General features: G+C 40.5%; 1 protein-coding gene across 1 annotated transcript in view; it reads right to left on the bottom strand.

Moving 5' to 3' along the window:
• Positions 1-23,953, bottom strand: part of LOC108876264 (low-density lipoprotein receptor class A domain-containing protein 4) — a 192,005-nt gene that overhangs the window by 143,748 nt on the left and 24,304 nt on the right. The gene's annotated exons all lie outside the window — the stretch shown is intronic.

Genomic DNA, 23,953 nt, shown 5'->3' with positions numbered 1-23,953 from the left:
TTAATGCAGCGTGTTATAAATTAACAACCATGAATCACACGTAGTTTTAAAACAGAATCCTTTTTGTCTGCCCAGACATATCCCAGTATCCAGCAGATGGGCCTAAATAGACACATTTGAAGGTATTTCAGTGCAGTGTGATCAGAAGAGGGCCTTCAACAAGACAAAGGTACAAATGCCACAAATGGCAAGTTATGATGGAGCATCAGTGTTGTCAGGGAAAAGCAGTGGGGTTCCAGCCAGGATCAAAGCAGTGGCTAAAAATACTTTTTATGTACAGTGCAACACACATTGTCTCAACCTTGTTGATGCAGATGTCCCTGGGGCTGTTTGTTTGTTTGTTCATTAGAAATGGCTGTCAGCTCCAGAAGACATGCATCCAGAGAGACTCGATACCAGGTGGCCCAGAAGCTACCAGGCAAGTAAAAACCTCATGGACAAGACTATAGGCTTTATCACGTGTACTTGAGATAGATGAGGAGAACAGTTGGAAAACATCTGTGAAAGCATGGGGCATACTTATACAAATTTACAGTCTCCTTCAATCTGAGCCACTGGGAGGAACCTGTTGTGTAGGAGTCTGGGTGGTTGATAAATGAAAATAAAAGTATTCTGGATGTCAGGCTGCTGTAGAGGAGAGGAGACCAATAAGAGGGCACAGGGAAAAGCCTCAGTGCATACTGCTACAAGACACACACACTCAAAGCCAGGACTGCAACCCCTTCCCTTACTGTATATACATATACACATACGATATGTACAAACAAATATGTACACACAACATATTCACACTGAGGCACACACATGGTTTGCAGGGGTAAGCTACTTATACAAACAAGCCAATCCAGCTCAGACAGGGTGAACTGCAGAGGCATAAAAGATGGGAGTGTGGAGACAGGATAGGATAAACGCTAACAACAGAAGAGAGTGGCTGCTGAAAATCTCATTAACTGTAAATTGAAAAACAGACTAAAAATGTCTTCCAGAGCAATAGCCGAGGTGCCTGCATCGTTTTTTCATCTTGCCTACAACTTTCACGAGTCGATACACCCCCACTTTAACTCTGGCTTGCTCTCCTTTTTTCTCTCTCTCAGACACAAACATATATAATCTCAGTGTGTGTTGTGTGTATATGTACTTGTAGTTTCCCTTGAGCTCTGTACCTTTGGAATGAGGATGTTTATTACACAGGCAGGTCATTTTGGCTGGTTTCCACTCAGGACTGGAGCATAAAAATCTGGGCCATGTGCATATAAAGCCTCATTAGGTCCCCCTTCATATATCTCTTCTCTTCTCACAGCTTACTGATATGTTTAGTTTAGGATCTGCATGGAGAAAGTATATAACATTATTGTATTATTCATTGTTATTTAGGTTTTCATTATACTCTGAGTATAAGACAAAGGTGGAGTGAAGACTCTTAATAGACTCTTAACATTATATATTAGCATCTTAGAACTACATAATACAACTTTGGGGTGCCCTGGTGACCTAAGGGTTTAAGGTGCCACCCATATACCAAATCTCTCATTCAAGTCCAGTCAGCGACCTTTACTGCATGTAATTTCTATATTATTCTCCCTGAATTTCCTGTTATCTCTTTATCAACTCTCTAGTAAAGACATAAAACAGACTAGTGTATGTTTGTACAAATGTTTAAACTGCAAGATATGATAACTTAAAATAACCTTTAGTAGCATGTTTATGAGGTCATTTGTGGATGGACAGACATCGACCCCATACACATGAAAGTCCCGCTAGTAAGTCACACAATCTGATGAGAGTGGCTCTGCTGCTGATGACAGGGCAGCTGTGCTCTGTGAGTTTATTTCCACCACACACAGACTGTAGCACTCAAGTAAAGGCAGGAGATAGCTGTGCTGTAGAGGTCCATCAGAAGCAGAGCTGTCAATCACACCTTTCTCTCTGTCTCTGAGGTGACCCCCCCCATCACCCCTCCCTCCTCTCTCATACATCAATTTTCCTTCTCCTGCCTTCTGTCTGTCCATCCTTCCCTCTCACACTCCTTTTCACACACAGACACACATGCTTGCACCTTATCATCTCTCTGAGGGCATTCTCCACCCTTTCTCCACCTTTCCTCCTTTTAATTCTGAGCCTCATCTGTCACACACTGACCAACAGTTTTACATCTTTTTTGTTGTATTTTTTTCCCTTCATTTATTTTTCTGTCTTCTTCTCTTCCTCTCCCTCTCTAGCTGACTTCAGGATTTGTATACTCTCTCTATGTCTCTCTCCCACCTTGCTGAGGTGGAATAGATGGTGGTGAATCATTGCAGCTCTTTGCCATGCTGCAGATGATTTATCTGCCCACAAGGAAGCAGGGAAGGAAATGATGGAGGTGTGAGTGTAGTCAGAGAGGCATTTAAGAAAAAGGAGTGAAAGATGAAGGGAAGAGGGGGAGGACTAAAGGTAGATTGTGGAAGAGGCAGCCAACCTGCTGGCTTCATACCCTTTCAAACAGAGGAAACTGACTCTGTCTACTGTCAAGAAAAATGCTCCCGAGGAATATTTAATTCATCAAAGAACCTCTGACGTTTTAATAAATTCAATATTTTCCAGAGGAATGTTATACACACAGATCAGACTTTAGTTTCCTCCATCCAGCACCTGTGGCAAGGTTTTGTCTTGTCTTGTCTTTTCTTCACTTTCACAGAGGATGGGTCATAAACACAACCAACTTTCAGCAAAGACACACATCAAACATCTGCTGTTTATTAAGTACTTAAACACTGTCTGGACGGACAAGTTACAGAGTAATGTTAGGAGGAGAGGAGAAGAGAGGAAGGGAAAGAAAAGGAAAAGAAAGGAGTGGAGTGGAAAGGAAATTAAGAAAGGAGAAAGGGGAAGGAAAGGGAAGATAAGGAATGGAAAGAAAATGGAAAGGCAATACAAGTAAAGGAAAGAAAATAGGGGGAAGAAAGGAGAATGGAGAGGAAGTAAAGGAAAGGATAAAAAGAGAGGAAAGAAGAGGAAAGTGAAGGGCAGAAAAAGGAAGAAAAAAGAGAAGGGGTTGATGTAGAGAAGGAAGAGGAGTTTGATGAAGGGACACAGGAGGATGCTGAGAGAAGCAGCCAGGAGGGATTTTATTGCAATCATTACACTTGATGGACTCACTGAAGCTGCACTCCATACAGACACTGTCTGGTTGAGCATTTGTCTGTGTTTTCTTTAGCGTGTTAACATTTATGAGGGAGAGGAGGAGATGCGGCGAGGGATGAGGAGGGTGGGCTGGATGGCTTTTCCATCAATGTATTTATGTCTGCTATTTCTTCACTTTCTACTTTCTCCCTTCATTTTTCTCCCAGACAAAAGTAAATCACTTCTGGTACAAATACAAACTGTGCTGCTATCATAGCTGTCTGTCAGTCACTCTGTCTGTCTGTGCCACTATCTATCCCTACCTGTTTATCAGTAAATGACTCTGTCTTTCTGTGCTTGTCTTCTTGTTCATGTTCCCAGGTTGTAATAACAATGAATCAGCAAAACAGCATGATATCTGCAGCATCCAGACACCTCTGCCCCGACACAGTGAGCACATACCTTCTACTAAAGAGTTGGGTCTGAAACAGTTACTTAATTTAATCGATTAGAAAATGAATCAATCAGCAGATTATTCTCAAGCTACTTTATGCTTTTAAGCCTTTTCAACTACAGCTGCAGCAATTAATTATAAGTTAACCATTAATCACTTTCTTTTTCAAGAAAAATTACCAAACACTCACTGGTTTCAGTTTCTCCAAAGTGATGATTTGCTGCTTCTATTTGTGATATATGTGAGGAAACTGAATACTAAGCAATCGGAACACATTACCTTTGGATGTGGGAAATAATAGCAAGCATTTTTCTTTCTTTCCTTCTTTTTTTGACAAATTGAATGTAACTAAATGATTACTCGATTACTCAAGGAAATTATCAGCAGATTTATTGATAATGAAAATAGTCATTAGTTGCAGCTCTATTTTCATCACTATTCACAGCATTGTAAATGTTGATTGTAAAACCGTTACTTAGGGCTCCAAACTTAAATCCTATGTAAGCCTGTTGTTGTAATTTGAATCAATTTTCAAGTATTCTGGCCTTCTAGGATCACTGCACACAGCTGATTTTCCCTAGATTTATGTCAAGGGGACAAGAGGTTGGCTAGTCACCATTTATCATATTATCATTTCCCCACACCTCCTTTCACCCTGCTCAACCCCTACAAAAAGAAAGAATAAATAAAAACAAGAATCAACAACATAAAAAGAACAGGAATAACCCTCTGCTTCAACTTGTTTAATGAGTGCATCGCTCTGATGATATCATGCACATGACAAGTGTTGCGAAAGTAATCATGTTAATATCAAATCACTCCAAATGACCAATAATGAGCAAGGTTGTAAACTGTTACTCAGCACAGTTGAGAAAACTTTGAAAATTAAAGGTCAATATGCTAAAAAAAAAAAAATAATAATAATAATAATTAAAGGTCAATATGCTGTTTTAGACAAGACCAGAACATGTGTGAGAGGTCTGGACGACCGCAATAAGGTTTGGGATCAGAATATGGGAATGTGCTGATGATATATTCAGCTTGGGCGCATTTCATGTGTGTGTGTGTGTGTGTTTTAGGCACATTCACTCCTGAGGACAAAGCAATTGGGGTTAGTCTCTTGCCCAAGGACACGTAGACATGCATACTAGAGAAGCCAGACATCTAACCACCTATACTGACTTTTTGTCTCTCCCCATCTTGAGAAAATCATTTGTCTGTTTAGCTGCTAAATGCTCCACTGTGTTCACCAGTTAGCTGCTAACTTTATCTGTCTGCTGTTTGCTGGGCAGGTAGTGTACTGTGGATGTATTCGAGCTTTTCACTGGAGACAGCTGCCTGCTTCTGCTGAAAACAACACTGATCATAGTGGTGAATCAAAACAGTGAGCTGGGTATCCATCCATCCATTATCTATACCGCTTGTCGGTTAAGGGTCACGGGGGACTGGAGCCTATCCCAGCTGACATTAGACAAGAGACAGGGTACACTCTGGACAGATCGCCAGTCTATCACAGGGCTGACATATACAGACAAACAACCATTTACACTCACGAGCAGTTTAGCATCACCAGTTAACCTGCATGTCTTCGGACTGTGGAAGGAAGCTGGAGAACCCAGAGAGAACCCACACAGGCTCAGGGAGAACATGCAGACTCCATACAGAAAACCCTGACTGAACTGGGGCTCGAACCCAGAACCTCCTTGCTGTGAGGTGACAGTGCTAACTACTGCATCACTGTGCAAAATTTGAGCAAAATTTCACATTTTATTATCAAGCCGTATCTAGTGGTCATGTGAGACAGCATCACTTTTATGATCTTTCCTTGAACCCAGACAAACCCTTACCACAGCACTGTCACAGGTTAAAAGCATCAGTTATTTATTTTTCACCAGTGATTTTCAGAAGTTTATCTATGGCATAGCTCCTTATCTATCCTCCATATCTCCATAGGTGCGCTAATTCAGGAAACACTCCTACAGGTTGTATCAGAGGGTACAGGCAAATAACTTACATGTAATATATAGACATATTTGTGAACTACTCAACTAATCAACAACAACTTGATGGATGTTTGGATGGACAGTTATAGACATCATGGGCTCTGGGAAATTGTGGTAGACATTTTTACTAGATTAAATGAAAAACTGGACTAATTTGCATTTAGGAAATGTGTGTGAGTGGTGGGAGCTGCTGCTACAGCTGGAAGAGTGGGTATTGGTGCAATTGAGCACTAGCACAGAAAAGCCCAAGTCACTTACAGGGTTGAGTTAAAGCTCAACAGAAAGGATGCTCTGTAGTGACATCCAAAAAAGAGATCTGTCAACTGATAACACCTTAAGTAGAATTTAGTGGCCAGTGTAGGTAGGTTTATGAAAGACACATTACATTTATATATAATATTTATCCTCTATTAACCACATTTGGCATCTGTACTGCCATGTATGGTTAGTCAGAAACATGGGGAAGTGTTGCATCTGTGGAAACTGAACAGAAGACATGGCATGCAACAATAAAACAGTTCTGGGCACAGAATTAGTTTGCAGTTGACTCTATAATAATATGTTACTGCATAGAATAAGAGAGTAGAACACCCCCTAGATATTCAGCCTCATACACAGTTTATATGATGCAACATTAATACATGTCAGGTCATTGTAATTCAAAAGAAATGTTATGTCGTGATGAAGCACTTGTGGCTTCTGTCCTGCTAGTATGACACAGGTTAGCTATTTACCCAGCTAACCAGCAATCCACCCATTCAGCATGCCTGTCACCTTCCCTACCAGCCAGCCAGTCAGTGTATCCCAGAGCAGCAGTTGCCCAGCGGTGCACGGGTGACGGTGCTCAGATTTAAAACCCAGCAGCGGCATTTTGTTTCTGCCCCACTGACTCTTCCTATAACCTAATCAAGCTTTATCAGCCCCACGCAGGCCGCAGCGAGCTGGATACAGCACTTAGTGGAATGAGGATGGTGGAGAGAGACAGACAAGTAATGAGAGGAGGAAAAAGAGGTGGCAAATAAAAGGGCAGAACCTGTTGAGGATGGAGAGGGAAAGAGGACGAAATAGGAACAGAAGGTAGAATAGAGCAGTGTCAGGATGTAATGGAGCAACTAGGGAGCTCTTTCACACTTGACTGTGGTCTTGCCCTGACAATGACCCTGCCATCAGTGTGTGTAGCTGTGTGTGTGTTGCTGCTTCCGACAAGTGTTCGATATTGAATCCTGCTACCTGACACACTGTCATCTGCCAGACCCACAACTGACTCCCAAATGCACACTTACACACACACACACACACACACACACACACACTTACACACACATCTTTAGATCAGAGATGGTTTTATCCGTACATGGGCCAGATTAGAAATGACTCTGCCTCCCACGGATGAGTGTACATTTGACTGGGTCCAGTTTATTCAGGAGAGTGGTGGTGTAAGAGTGTCTAAGTGAGCTGAAAGTCACCTTGACTGGCTATTTTAATTGCTATTGATCAGCAGAACTCCCTTGATTTTTATGGCAAATCAAAGATCCTAAAGCCAAACTCACAAAAATATAAGTGAGGGAGAAATACTCAGCCTTTGCTGTTCAATTCAATTAACCTGAGGGTTGAATTAAACATTCATGGACACGCCTGCAATCTGTATGATCAGTTGTTCCAGGAATACCTGAGGGGTCCTCCTCTGCATCACCTCTCTTTTTCTCTTCACCTCTGGCTGGTCTGTACTTCCCTGTCTCACCTCAACAAACTTAAGCTGAAAGGCAATGTAGTTTTTGGTTTGTCGATGTGTCCCACCCTCACAGTCATGTGGAGGTTCCCTGTCAGGAGACGATGGGTGGAGTCTGAGCCCATTTTGGTGACAGATACCCAACTAAAACTGTAACAAAATATATGCCACAACAAAACCTTTTCCATAATGAAAACAAGACACTAATGAAACTAAAATTATGTTATAAAGCAAAAGCTGTGACTGTGGAATGTGAAAGTTAAACTTAAAATGAAACCATACATTTAAACAATATCCCTTCTTGTCACTAAATGACTATGTCTCTCTTCCTGCACACCTGAGTCATCATCTCAGCAGTACAGCCCCAGCAGTTAAGTATGAACATAGCTATGCACTTCAGGCAAAAGGGCAGCGCCAATATGTGAGCTGATATTAGCTTATTTTCAATGTGAAATGAGCGGTCACTTGTCCTGCACTGGTTATTTCTTCATATCACATCAGAGAAGATAATAAGAAATGCACAAGCAGCAGTAATGAGCTGCATAACCTGGTAGTGGTTTCTGGAATTTGATTTTCCCACATGGGTCCATGTAGCACTGATGAAGTAGGATGAAAAAAAAAAAGGTTCATTGGTTGAACGATCAAACTTCTTGTTTACAGTTCCTGGTTCATTTGCAGAAACATAGAATGAACCAGACCAGCACTAAATGCACACATATTCTAATTATATCTGACAAATTAACACTACATTATAATGTGGGATTGGGACAACAGTATCATCTGTGACCTTATTCTTGTAAACCACCTCTGTTTCAATATCAAGCACCAGTGTTTATTGAAAAGTACATTTATATATCTTATACATTGTGCTGTGTTTAGAGTTTTCAAAATATAGATGAAGGAAAAGAGACATGAGAAGATGTCTCTTGCTTCATCCCTACATCCTAACACACAGTACCTCCTTCCTCACCTTACTCTCCTCATACTTTCCCCCTCTGCTGCCTTCATTTTCTCTCCACTATTACATCCTGGTCCTCCCCTGCCACAGTCCCCTCTCCTGCTCTCCTCCTCCTCCACACTCATCCTTCTTTTCTCTCCCGAAAAATAACCTCCACTGCTCTGATTCAAACAAGCCTCGTTGACCTTGCAACACCTCTCATTCCACTCAAAGCTTGTTGTCTCTTCTCTAGACCTCAGTTTTTATCTCTCTTTACGTTTCATCTCAGATCTGAAAAACTTCAAACGATTCTCTTTAAAAGGGCCTCTGTGTCTCATACAGTTTTTGAGAGCTCATGTATGTGTGACTCTCGAGTGTGTGTTTATAGCCTCCAAAACAGCAGAGCATGACAAAGCATTGAGGTCAGCTGACCTTTCCTATGCTGTGGTGTATATGAAGCCATGCAGTGGCTGAAAGCAGCATGACATCTAAAATACAAGCATGACACAGATGCTGGCTTCCCTCCTTAAATCCCAGTTCTCATGCCTGATGGACAAGTGAATAACAAGCTTTGGTCACACTGTCTGTTTTGCACTGAACTACGGTATTACAATGTTTAATATAGCCTTGGACTCGTGGCAACGGCTTTGATCCTCAGGAAGGTTTGTCAGGGAGAATTTTCATGCTAGCACGACCAATCGCTCTTGAAATCAACCAGAGTGTATCTTGTCCTTAATGTGTTCATTGTCTGTGAGCCCTTCCCAAAATATGAAGTATGACTAAGTCTGCACCATGAGGCTAATGGCAGGATTCCTTTTTAAGAGCTCTGTTTTACGTTCTATAACTCTTCAAGTGTAACACTCTTCCTCTTCAGCCCTTTCTGTCCTCTCCTCTCCATTGCATATTAAGGAGTTCTGAACAGGATGTTCCTCATATCAGCAGCCAAACCCTGGACTATCCTTGGTTTGCTGCAGTAAGAAGCAGCTCAACTCAACCCTGCACTGCCAAAGACGTCAACTGCATTGTGAATGACTGTATATATCACCCATTTAAAAATGCCATCTCCACAAAGGAGCTGATCTGTTCCCTCCCCGTACAAAAATGCATCATATTTATGAAAGATAAGCATACAGCATGAGAGGGAGAGAGGGTTCACTATCAGACGTTTGGTTTTCTTTTCTAGGGGTTGCATGCATCAACAGCAGGCAGGTTCAAATGTAGATCTGATAGGGCCAGGCAGGAAGCCAGAGCACAGAGATGCTTTTGCCAACCAATGTCATCATGAAATACACACACACACACATTTATATATACACACAGAGACAGGCCTACATACAGTAATCCTGCGTGTGTGGAGGAGCAGTGAAATGATTTGTGTTGCTCTGGGCTTTACAGCCTGGTATTATCAGAGTTGTCAGGCAGGCAGATCTGCAGTACAGGAGAACGTGGCTTGGGTAGAGAACAGACACACTGTCAGGATGACTGTGTGGAGAGGAGGCAGTATGTGTGTACTCTTAAGGTACAATAAAGAAAAGCAGTTTGGAGCCTTTACCTTCATCTGACATAATAAAGTCAGTTTTATGATGGGAGATGTAATCACACCTTTTACACTGGCCTCGCTCTACCCAGGGCTGACCAACACCTGTTTGAAATCCAAAAGCAGGTTTTGATTTTTAACTGGTGCAAATGTTTACCATATTGTTTACAGTGATGTGTAGTATTTACAAGCATTTAATTTTGGGGTAGTATAAAAATTTATACTGAGACAAATAGCAGTGCATGTGTGTATTAACAGCATAAGAGTCTACAGTCACGCAAGCAGTTAGCAATGACAATGTTATAGGTTGATGCTTGCCATGTTCACCATCTTAGTTTGCTTCCTAGCATTCTAACATTTACTACTTAGTACTAAACTCAAAATACAGCCAAGGCTAACAAGAATAAGATAAGATAATTTACAAGAATGTCATTTGTTTGTAGGTATATGGTCATAAACCAAAGTATTAGACAAATTTAAATTCTGACATTGTTGAGACATTTCAATTTGACCCCAAAAAAATGTCACAGGCAAAGTTATTGATATACATCATCTGGCAGCCATGAATGTTTATGACACAGATATTGAAATACTTAACTGGATAATTGCCATTCAACAGATGTTACAGGGATTCACCATGGACATCTGTAACAAATTCCATGGGCTAAAATAGTCAACTGAACAACTAACATATTTTTTTGTTGTTGCTTTTGCCAAAATTGAACTTTTGTGTATGTGCAGCTATCTCTCTTTCCTCACTCACTCACTTTCCTAACTATGCACACATGTACAGAGAAAATACATACATATAGAATTTTACCGTGATTTTTTCTCAGATTTTAAACATATGGTTTATGTTCAAGTAGAATAATTAATGTATATTTAAAATTGACGGTAGATTTTCAGAAAACATTACAAGGAAAATAAATGTAAGAAACTGTCAATTATCGAGTCAATTATCTGCTGTTAGCCATTTTCAAATCGCTGTGATTCTGTAGCTCTGTCATTTTTCACTTTGTTGATTTGGACAACACAACGAGTTTGATGACCGACCCACAGCAAAGCTCAAACCTACAGTCCAGGCCACACGTATTTGGAAAGTTACACATTCTCTGCTCTTCAGGCTCTGTGCTTCAGCACATTAAATTTGAAATATAATAATGGATATCAGATGTAAGTGATAACATGAGAAGTAAAGAGTTGACTAAGCAAGTGAAGATGATTATGATGATGATAATAAGGCTAGGGGTATACACAGGAGAACTAGAAAACAAGAAGCACGAGTCATGTGGATGACCAGAAAATAATTTGCATAGTGAAGACTACTCAGCATGTCAAGAATACTCTCCAGGATGTTGGCGGACATGTTTCATTGTCAACAATCAAGGTAAGACTTCATGACCATAACCTCAGATGATTCATCACAAGGTGCAAACCCCTGTTAACCCTCAAGTCGCAAAAATAAGTTCAGGAAAAAAGTTTTATAGACTGATGAAAGGAGAATAAAGAAGAAAGGAAAAAAGGAAAAAGATGACCCAAAACATACCAACTGGTCTGTCAAACATGCTGGTGGTTCTGTTCAGGCTTGGACATGTGTGGTTGCCAATGGAACTGGCATAGTGACATTTATTAATGATTTACAGCTGGAGTATCTTTAACTGACTGGGTCAATCATCTGATCTCAGTCCACTTTTCACTTGCTGAAGACAAAGAGACATCACAACAACCAAGAGCTGAAGGTGGCTACAGTGAAGGCCTGGGAGAGCATCACCAGGGAAGAAGTCTGTTCAGGTAGTCATTGACAGCAAAGTGGCATAACGCGTCAGTGCCAAACCCAATGCAAGGGTCGAAGCGGGCCCTGACAAACACAATGCATCATAACCCACTGTGGACACATTTGAACATCTTTAAACTTCAAGTCATCAATTAAACTTTATTTAAACTTAATTTAGAAATGTAATATAGATGTGTGAGTCAAAAAAATATATGACTGTACAAAGTGTTATGTTATTATATTGTTATTATATATATTTGGTGAATACATGACATCAAGGAAACCATGGAGCTGATGACTTGGCACCAAGAGAACTATTAATGCTTACTGCTTATCATGTAACTGTAATTTCCCCATGTATACTGTAAACCCAATGCCAGAAATGCTCTACCTCTTTTGATACGATAGTGGCAAGATAAACTGGACTGATAGAGAAGGGCCTGTCTGTCTGGACTGTTTCAGGCCCCAATGCAGCTGCATTACCTGCGTACAGTATATGGTAGTTGCATCCCTGCTTCAGAGGATTTTTCCACATAATATTAAATATGATTTTGTTGGCTTCATGTGTGTCTTTCCAATTATGTTTGAATCCCTAAAATGAGCTCCAAGCTGAGACTTGGCATTTTCACGTAATAGCCATTATTTTTACTTCAAATTAAATGAGCTAAAGCACAGAGCCTGAGGATTAGGTCAAAACCAAATAAAATATTATTTTTCATTCAGCGCTTGAACTTAAGGCAAGTTATTTCACTTTGACATCACCTGAGCGTCTACAGCTGAGTGTCTCTGTGCAGCTCAGGCTGAACTTACCAATAATAAAACATTACCTGATATTAACAAATCTGTTGGACAGGCAGAGGTTAATTTATCTTATAAACAGTGCTAATGTTTTAATGACCCATATGCAGCAATAACTGCTCTTGACTGCAAAGAGGGGGAGAGACTGCATTACATAGTAAACATTTCTCCCATCACTTTCAAAGAAGACACATTTTGGTTTTGATTAAACAACAGTCTTATTACTATGCTCAGCTGTTACTTACACTTCTGTCTGACCTTAATTCGATTTGGAAGGCATTTTCACTTACAGTGATAAAGCTGTTTAATAAAATGACTTGTCTGGTCAATTACAAATTAACTAACTACACCCAACCCCTCAAATTTCAATATAATAACCAGCTGATATTTGTTCTGTCCAGTGACAATGCTCTCAGTTCCATAAACTTTAAACTATAAATACTCACCACTTCAGATTCATCACAGTTTATCACCAACTTCACTACTACTGCTGCTGAGCTGCAGCTAGTCAACAATACCTAATATAGTTTGAAGTTGAGGGTTGGCAGATCAGTCGGGTATCCCACATATCCCAGTCTTTCACACTTTATATTCATATGTTCATAATAACCAACATTTTGCAGAAAACATACAAATCTGTCTCTGCATGGATCATACCCATAAAACTATGTGGAGTCAAAATGGCAGAGACATCTTGACACTGGCAGGGACATGTCTGGACTATCTACAGTCAAGCGTTGATTGAGCTGCTTTCTGGTACAGTTCCCTGGTGTATGTTATTCAAGACTCATTTCATCTCTCATCTCTATGTTACAGTATGTATCTCTGGAGTATTTTTATGCCTCTAAACCTCTATCTGGGAATTTGTTTTCAGATGGTACTGTACAATCTAAAATCTTAACTCGAATCCTAAAAATGTAGCCCTAATAGTATTGTTTGGTTTAAGTATGAAGAGCTGTGGGATGTCATATAGGCAGGGATTTCCTCCCTATAGAGCACCCATTGTCTAGTTAACATAAATGAATGCTTTCCACACACATACAGTCCCAGGTGAGCTAGGACCATAAGGCTCATTGGTGTGAGGGGACCCCATGGCATGTAGCCTGAAGGAGAGATCCTGCATGGAAGAATGAAAGACTGATTAGCTATGTTGGGTGGGGACTGAGGGGCTATTTTACTTCTACAATTCAGTTTCTGGCCTTGGTGTGTTTAACATCATGAAATTGCTCATGAAAGAGCTGATGAATGGCCTGTTCAATGAACTTTCCCAATGAACAAAAGTAAAACCACAAGAATGTGACAGAACAACAACAACAACAACAAACCCTATCCAAAACACAGTTCATGTATGTTATTCAAACAACCTTGATCTGTTCAGATCAAATCTGTTAACATGAACAAGGTGAAAGGAAGAAATCCATTCATCCATCCATTATCTATACTCTCTACTGTCATTGGGCGAGAAGCAGGGTACACCCTGTACGGATCACCAGTCCATCACAGGGCCAAGGAAGAAATCTTCAGAGTGAATGGGGCTGATTTGGTACATCAGTAATAAAAACAGATTCATGGGCAACTAATACTACCTTAACCATCCACAGTGGATTCATTGAAGGTTGAGTCAAATATTTCTTTAAAAGTAAAAAAACAAGCAAACAAACAAAACAAAAAAAACAGCAAAACTAGACTTAAGTACAAGGTGGGAACCATTATTAACATCTTAAAGAAACTCTTTGAAATGGAAATGTCCACAGACGTTACATGTGTTCAGACAATCTATAAGAATTGTTTGGAAGAATTGGTAAATTGGTTTCCCCTTCAGCTCTCCCAAAAGACGAAACTACTGTAACTGCAAGATTAGGAGAGTACATCTATTACAGGACCCGAGATACTGTACAAGTGAGTTAACACAGTTTTACACACTTGAAATCAGCCTATAATAGGCTTGTTTCTAATATTTTATGCTGGTTTTTCAACAATTTTCATGAGGCAAAGTATAGGTGAAAGATCTTCTATACTGAAAGCTTATACTCTCAAATTAATTGAAAGCTTCTAATACTCTCAAATACTAACAGCAGAGGGACCTTGTAAATGAAGGTTCAAGTCCTACTGTATGTCACTAAAACCACTGCTGTCATAATTTATCCCAGTCTACTCTAAGTGTGCAGTTCTCCTGCAAATTTTGATCTCTTACCTCTTTGAGGAAGAAAAACACTTGGTTTGTTGAAATCAACAAGGTATAGACCTTCTTGTACTCTCAACAGGTATTGCAGTTTGATATAATTTCAAGGTGACAGACTATTTTCTGCTATTCTGTATCATCACTATAACTGCTGTACAGCAGCTTCACTAGGCCAAAATGGGATTACATATATAACTGGAACCAAGGATATAAGGTGGTTCACTCACTAGATAGCCTGCTTGCAGTAGTGAGCTTTTTTTAGATGCTGTGTTGCAAGAAGCTGCCGCTCAATTTTGACAATGCACACATTCCATCAAAAACATCACTTATACACACTGTCATGACCAGCTCAAAAATCACGACAAATAACTGGAGGTGACACAAAGAGTTAAAGCAAAGAAACCATTAATTTATTTGAAACTAACACAAACAGCTAGTCATGTCAAAAAGGTTATGAGATGTGGCAGTTAGTAGTGTTGGTGTTTGTGTGTGTGTGCATTCATGATGATTCAAGTGTTGGATCGAAAAAAGAAAAAAAAAAACATAAACAAGAATGGTGAGCATGGAGCAGAGTGTCCCCTTTCTCTCTCCATCATGGCATAAGTGGAGTGTGCTCTTATAGTACCAGGAAAACGGAGCCCAGGTGTTCCCAATAAATGATGACCCGACCACACCTACTGGACATCTGCAACACAGAACACAAAGACAAAGACAAGTAGCCAGCCCAGCAGCTAAAGGAGACGGGGTCGTCACAACACACTCACAGTAAATGGCTTATCTGTTATACAGTTTTGGCAGAATAGGCTCTGCTCTTTAAGAGAGCTATCGCAGAGCACTAATCCCCCGACACATAAAAATACTAGAGGTAGACCAATGTATTGGTATTGATATATATGTTTGCAGATAGCTAGCAAAAAATTGCATGAAAGAAACGCAAAATTAGATTTAAAGTCATTTTAAAAAGTCGCCATTACCTAATTTGTCTACTAAAGAGCTCTGACACATTTATTCTGACACTGTAAAATGTCTTGCTCAGTATGTATCTTGGTTGCAATTCCAGTATCAGTCAGGATATAGAAGATACAGTCTAAGAGACACCTGTAAACCTACATATATGAACAGAAGTTTAAATCACACAGGAAGGAATTTGGGGAGCTAGAGGAAGTTGTAGCAGCACAGTGCTGCATGAGGGAATCAAGCAGAATAACAGTAAGAACTGGTAGCTCATAAAGCCTGCCAGGTGCCATAAATATGACTGGATGTTACCAGTAGCTGAGCAGATGAAGCATCAATGAGCCAATGATACTGAATGCAAGTAAATAAGCTGACTGACTGATGCTGATCACAGTCATCTAAGCAACATATACAAATGAAACCATGGCAGTGGTTTGAAAGCATACGAGTAGTTGTGACTCATACATTGTAGGTCAAGAAAGAGCAATAAATGGCTATAAACATTTTTCTACAACTCCACTAAGTGTAGTTTTGAATCACTCGCTGGATAGCTATCTGTATTCAGAAAGCTTATTTACACATGAGACTATGGTACAGCAATTCATAACAAATTTCCATTAATTTTTATTCTGAAAAAAAAAACTGCGACATTGTGTAGTCCTTATTAACTTTTTTAATTCCACATTTTAAATTTTAATTCTAATTGTTTACTAATTATCTGTTTGAAGATTGCTGGATGGAAACCCATGACATGTTTTCTGAATGCTAGTCTGAGTGGAGACAAACAGAGAGAGGAGCTGCCTGCAGCAATAACACCAACCATCTGTTGGATGCCAAAGAGGACTCTATCTCCACACCTTCCTCCTCCTCTCTGTCCCTCTCTCTCTTGACTCTGTCTATCTTTCACTCCCTATCTCTCTTCCTTTATGTCTAATATCTCTGTGTGACTCTTTCTCCCATTCTATCTTGGTTTCCTCCTTTTTTTAAATCAGTGCTTCTCTCTCAGAGGGGGACAGTCAGAGATCAGGGAGTGGCTGGATTTGGGAAAGAAAGGTGAGAGTATAAAACAGTGGGATGTGGTGTAGTTTGCTAGTTTACAGGGCTCATTCTATTCCTATGTTGAAATTAACTAAAAACCAAAAGGTCAAAAAAATCAGACCAGTCTGTTAACTTTGAACAAACCTACTTTAATAAATGACACTAAAAGCCATTGAGCTGTTAGGACTATGTGTGTGATCCTGTTGTGTTTTGCTTACCGAGCACACCTGACACTACGGGCACATCCACCACCACAAGAAACCCACAGTGCAATGTACTGTTTGTATGCAGTTATGCTTGCATGTTTGCATTCATGTGTATGTATGTGCATGTGTGTGTTTTTGTTTGCATGTGAGAAATATAACCACCACTGAGGGTTTGATTACAGTCTGATAAAGACCCCTGTCAACTTGTCAGCGCACAAGGAAAGGGAGGAACAAGGAAGTGAGACAGAGGTAGGGGTTTCGTAATAGGAGATTAAAACAACAACAAAGACTTTCACAATTGTCAAATTTAATCTACACTGTCCGAGTCTCCATCCTTTTCCAGTATCTCAGGACTTTCTGGCAGATCACAGCCTGCACAGGAATATATCCTCACCAAGCACTTTATTAGGATCACTCCTTTGAGATCACTCCTTCTGGTCCATGTTGAGATCATTGTATCCATAATTTCTGCAAATTTTTGAGCTGCACATTCATGCTGCAAATCTCCCATTCTACCACATTCCAAAGATGTTCATATTGGATTCAGATCTGGTGACTGGGGAGGCCATAACTGGGGCCATAAAGGGATGAATATGGTCAGCAATAACACTCAGATCAGCCATGGCATTCAAACAAAGATTAAATTGGTGCTAAGGGGTTCTAACTGTGCCAAGAAAATATTCCCCACACCATTATCTGTGTGCCTGAGCAAAAATCTAGATTCATCAGAATAGGCTATGTTTTTCCAGTCTTCAGCTGTCCAGTTTTGGTGCAGCCTCAGGTTTCTGTTCTTGTCTGACAGGAGAGGAACCCATCGTGATCTTCTGATGTTTAAGCCCATTTGCTTTAAGGTTCAGTGAGCTGAGCATTCATGCTTCTCTACTCATCACAATTGTTAAGAGGGGTTATCTGAGTTAAGGAATGGAACAATTTAACATCTGACTCAGGAGGTCATTTAAAAAGTGCACCACATAGAAGGCTTATACACAGACATACACACTTGCAAGCCAAATGGAAATCCAACAAATCTATAAAAAAAGAAATGATCAAAAGTAGGATGCCAACTATCTGTCTGTATGACAAAACCAAGTGTGTGGTTTTGGCGAGAGACCTAATCCACTAACCAGAGAACACGTGTAGGCAAGCAGACACACACATACACTCCAGTGCATCAAACAGGAAGCATATCCAATGTCCAAGATGTTGCGATGAGCAAAAGAAGAGTAGCAAAAGCAACAGCAAGGGCCTAGCACTGTCCTGTCAGCTGCTGATAAACCACACATACCTCATCCTTGCTCTGTGCAGACTTATTATAAGTCTATTCCCACCCTAACTCTACACCTGACAAGTAAGTACTATATGGCACTGTCATCTTGCCATAGACACACTTACAGTACAACACACACACACAGACCTGCCCACACAGACACACACCACCTCTACTGCAGTGAAGGTCAAGGTTCTCATCAGCGTCCTGTCTGAGTGTGTAGACCACAGTGAAAATTACATAGCACGAATATGAGTGCAGATGCTGTAACTTGTAACGTGCCAAATATTTGAGTGTTTTTATCATTTTACATGCTACCATGTCTTATTCAAAACAAAGAGTGATGGTAGCTGCAGGCTAACATGTTAAAGCACACACATTTTTATGCTGTGTTGGGTGAAAAAAACAACAACAACAAAAACCTAAAAAAAAAAAAAACACACCACAACAAAAAACAGGTTAAATTCAAAATGTCATGGTATTCCATCAAGCAAAACATGTCAATGGCACATTTCAGCAAAATAACAAATCCCAAATTAATGGCTGCTTGAAAATGTCACTGAAAGCTTTTAATCAACAACACAATGCTGGCTGAACTTGGCTAAATTGCATAAATTTAAGAACAGAATAAGTGTAAAAATGTCACACCTAGTTTTGAAAAACAATTCACTTTCAACTTTAGGTAACTTATTTTTCCTTGTTCTTATTGTCCCCCCTTTTCCCTGTTTCACTGTCTTCCAAACCTTTTCATTAATATATCAATAGTTTTATCAGAAAATTGTCACCTACTTTATTCAATATAACCCAGCTCTTTGCTACTAACATGTGACAGCAGTGGAGATTGTATAACAGGTAGATACAAGCATTGAAAAACACTTTTGCAAACTGTTGAGTTCCCAACTTCAGCACCAGTCTCTAAGGAATGTGTTTGCATTGTCTAACTAAGTAACTATGGCATTCAACTTTTGATTTCACTTCTTTACAAGTCCTACAGTGTATCTCCCACAGTTTCTCTGAGCAAGAGAACTTGAGGAAAAAAATGGTGTGATGAGTTAATGATTTGGTTTGACACATTACAGTGTGTCAAGATTTAATGTGTTGGAGGGGTTTGTGTGTCTCAGTGACCCTGGGAGCTGTGTTGTTAGGGGCAATAGCCCCTGATAGGGTCTCCCAAGGGAGGGACCAGACTAAGAGCAATTAATATACCCAATGAGATGGCAAAATCAGTGACTGAGCACTTCACCTGGTTTAGAGAAACCAGGGCCCCCTGGAACCACCAGCCCATGGGCCTGCCACCTGTGGGGCTGGGCATCAGGGTTGGGTGCCTTGCAGGCCAGGTGGCAGGCAAAGGTGGGGAGATCCAGGCACACTGATGCCTGGTGTCACAGACTGGTTCTGGGAGTGGAATGTCACCTCTCTGGCAAGGAAGGAACTTGAGCTGGTACAGTAGGTAGAGCAGTACCAACTAGATATAGTTCGGCTCACCTCTACGCATATGACAGGTTCTGAACCAAACTCCTGGAGAGGGGCTGGACTCTCTCCTATTCTGGAGTTGCCCAGGGTGAGAGGTGGGTGTGGGGAAACGCACAAGCCCCCAGCTGAGAACCGCTGCCTTGGAGTTCTGCTCAGTAAACGAGTGTGCCAAACAGCAGCTCAAAGTACCCAGCTTTTTAGGAGTCTCTGGGCAGTATCCTGCAAAGGGTTCAGTCTGGGGACTCTATGGTCCTTCTGGTGGACTTCAGTGCACGTGGTTAGGAGGAATAGCCTGCCTGATCTGAACCTGAGCAATACATTGTTATTGGACCTCTGTGCTAGTCATGGACTGGCCATAACAAATACCATGTTCAAGCATGAGGTGGGACACTTGAGTGAAGAGAGGGGACAGAGCTGTCAACTGATCACCACCTGTCCTTGGAGTCTTCAATTTCTCACTCATCCTGACGGAGGTTGGGGACATGCAGTGAGAGTGGACCATCCAATTCTTATCCAACCAAAGTGAGAACTTTCTGCATTCTCGGCACAAACTTAAACAAATTCTGAGGAAGAAGGCAAAGCTCTCAATTTACCAGTTCATGTACGTTCCAACCTTCACCTATGGTCATGAGCCTTAGGCAGTAACCAAAAGAAGCAGATCTTGGATAGAAGCGGTGGAAATGAGTTTCCTCTGTAGGGTATCTGGGCTCAACCCCAAAAACAGAGTGAGAAGTTCAGACACCTGGAGGTTTACAATAGTACAAGGAAGATTTCATAATTCTGGAAAGTTGTTCATTTTATCTTTCTTCATGATGTTGGCTAGGTAAGCAATAGAAATATGATGTGCACATAACACTATGCACACAGGAGGCATAGCATGAGCAGTATGCTTAGCAGAGCAGCAGTAGCTTCAGTCCTCTGTCTGTGTCTACAAAGGATGCATTTAGGGACAGTAGTGACTCTAAGTCGTCCGACACACAATCACTGATGTTACATGCATAAAGTGGAAGAAAACAGAGTTAAAGCTCAATGTCTCACATTTACTCCTGCTATACACATGTAAACATGAGATGTTGCCTCTGTAGACAGCTGGATTGATAAAAATAGAAGCATATCTGTTCTGTCAGACACAGCTGAAATGCCTCCTGTGTAGACACACACTGTTAGAAAGTAATCTACTGGGGATGTGAGCTTGCACTGTTTTTATTAGCAGTGACAGCATCTTGCTGGTTGACATTGCATTGCAATGCAGTAAAAGTTGAGCCAGGTACAACTTGTGCCCTGGCACCCCATCCACAGAGGTCCCACTTAATCGAATAAGGCATCAGATGAATGCATTTTTTCACAAAGTAATGGATGTGAAATTTTGGGCACCTCTGCTTCATCCTCTCTAATAGTCGACATATTCTACTACTTTGTCTTTGTGGTTTATTGTATTGGATATGACAATGCAGACAATGCACTGCTGCAATAATGCTATCTTTGCAATAAAGCCAAAAAAGATGTTGTTGTGTTATTGCACCAGAGTAAGACTTCTGTTAAGGAGCCCCCAGGAATTTTTCATTTAAAAAAATGACAATTTTTATAATCTTAATACTTTTTCACACCAAACCACCTGGCCACCAAGCAGAACTTTGCAGCAGTGCAGCTATATAACTGCCAACTAAGTGATTCAGGTTTTATCCTGTTTTGAATGCTTCAGTTCAAAAATATCACAGAGGTCCCCAACATTTCAGCTGGACTTTTATCAAAGTGAGCTGATGTCCTGTGTCACAGTTACACATTTGGTCGCACAGAATTGGCTTTGTGATGTTGTGGGAAGATACAGGTCTCCCTTTAGAGGACAGAAATATGTAATTACCAACAATAATCCATCCCTTAAAATGCTCTTCCTGTGAGCACCTGCAATGATGAATCACTTGCTGTATTATCACACAAGCAGAGCAGATGGAAAATATCCTGATATTATCCTGATATTAAGATCCCTTAAACCTGCAATAAGGGCAGCAGATACAGCTGTGAACACAATGACATCTTTAAAGGACCAAAAAAAAATGCAGACTCGTCCCATAAATTTACCCTACATTCCAGAGACATTGTTCTTCAGTTTTTACACTGGTTTTGAAATTAGGTAAAATTTGATGTCTGACTAATCCGCAACTTCAGTTAATATTATTCTTTAACTGTTTCCAAATGATTCAGTGCAACAACCACTTTTATAGATGCCAAGATAGGTATAGGGAAATCTGAGCCAATATCTACTATGAAGCAATACTATCATCTAGTTAATCTCTGCTAATTCAGCGCTCACCACACAGTTTTCATTAGACTGAATGTGACATAAAAAATTACCCATTCCCTAGCTATTTTTGTTGCCTATTAGACCCTGTAAACTGATTTCTATGTAAAGAACTCAGGTTGAGTTGTGTGCCTTGCCACAAGTCTCTATTCTGCACCACTACAGCACTGGCTTTGGAATGGAGTCCGCCACCATTACGAAACAACCAGCCCCTAGCACAAGAAATACTCCAATACAATCTCCACACAAGAACAAAAAATAGTTACGTTTAGAGTAGATTAAAATGTTAATTCATTAAAATTCCCAGGGTTGATCTGGTAAATCAGCAAGCTTACTGTTTGATAATTACTTTATCGGTTAACAAACCAACACCTTTGCTCAGTGACATCACTGCCATGATCAAACTGAGACTCGTGGAATCCTAGCAAGCACACCGTGAGGGGTAGGTAAGAATTTTATGGATGCTTGTGACCGCCTACTGACAGAGGGCGAGTATGGACAACAGGCCGCTGGCAGCAGTTCACTTAATGGCCACAGGTGTCAGTAAAAACAGGGGTTTTCAGATTTCTCCATATAGAACCTTTAAATAATCTTGGAGGCTGATTCATAATGCTACATCTAAAGGTCTAGTACATAAATAAAACAGTAGCCCTTCCATCTAGATTCACAGGACAATACTGCTCTGACATTTCACCAATGGATACACTATATAATGATGTGACAATAAAATTATTCAATTTGAACCCCACCTGGAGAGGGTCTGTTTGTAAAACCAGACTCAATCGAAGGCTTTCAGGCAGTAGCCACAGACAACACTCATCTCTGACTGTCTAGCAGCAGCGCCAGAACATCTCAAACAAAATCCCACTCTACAGTTTAATCCTTCCACAAGTGCACAAGGTATGCCCAGAACACAATATGAAGTCCTTCAACATGATCCTGCAATATCACTAGTTAAAAATTTGTATGAAATTTGCTCATACTTTTATTTTCCTAATGAAGCAGATCTGTCGCTATAAAAGACAATTCATTTGTGAAAATGTTTCAGTAAGTGTTGTGGGAAATGATATAGTTTGATCGTGTACAACTATAAAATCATTAAGTACCTCATACTAACTGACAGGCCTTAATTTATCTCTCGTGCTGTAATAAAAACAGCCTTGATGGTCATTTAGTTGCAAAAGATTATGAGAATCCTTCATATAGCAAGAGTCTTTACATTCACCAAGTCTGCCTCTCAGCTCCATACAGACTGAAAATCAATCCTCTCTCAAACTGGAAATAAGACTGAACTTAGACCTAAAGCTCTCAACAAAGCACACGCACACACACACAGTAAGTGGCAGACATACACTGTCACACACATATCACATACACAAGCAGCAAAAGTTTTCTCTTCGGTCTAGACATGTGGGCAGAATAATGACAGAGGAAGGCAGAGGGAAAGTGACAGAGTGAGAAAAAGAGGGACTGAGACAGAGTGAGAGATAATGAGAATAAAAAAAAGGGAGTAAGACTGTGGCAAACAAAGACGAAGGGAGGAATGAGCAGACAGAGGTGGGTGGGAATAGACAGATAGGGTAGAAAGTGAGCTCTCACAGCCAGTATGACCTACAGCTATTACTAAAGCAACATAATGTAACTTTTGCAAGGCATCAGTGGCCTCTGCAGAGTAATAATTAATTCTGCTGGGCTCCAAGTTCAAGCAGAAAACAGAAAACAAAGCCTATTAATCACTTGATCAGAGTTTTAACTGCGTAGCCCCACTCACCTAACTGAAACACTGCTGAATGGTGTATATTTCTCATGATCCCAGAGCTTCTGGAAACAGAAGTGCTGCTAAGGTTCCTCACTGGATGTCGGAGATGAACACTGGCTTTTGATAACTTCTGAGTCTTTTTAGGGACAACTCAACAACAATGTAGCATAGTGGGATGGTCTATAAATTTGTCGGCTCTGGGTTTAGAAACCTGTGTGCGTGGTTTACACAGCATGCTCTTACATTCATAGTCTGTGCCTTCAGATTTGTGAACTGTGCTCTCAGATGACTTGGTCAATGAAACCTGAGAAATGTCCAATGCACAACACAATATGCATAAAATCTAACCTGAAATCTTGAGCTCAAATGAATTGTTTGTATGTGAAAAGCACTGCAAACAGCATTCTAGACTTCAGGGGATCATATCCAATCTCCTACCTT

The sequence above is a fragment of the Lates calcarifer genome, linkage group LG15, assembly GCF_001640805.2.
Source record: "Lates calcarifer isolate ASB-BC8 linkage group LG15, TLL_Latcal_v3, whole genome shotgun sequence".
NCBI lineage: Eukaryota > Metazoa > Chordata > Actinopteri > Centropomidae > Lates > Lates calcarifer.
This window is presented reverse-complemented; position numbering and strand designations above follow the sequence as displayed.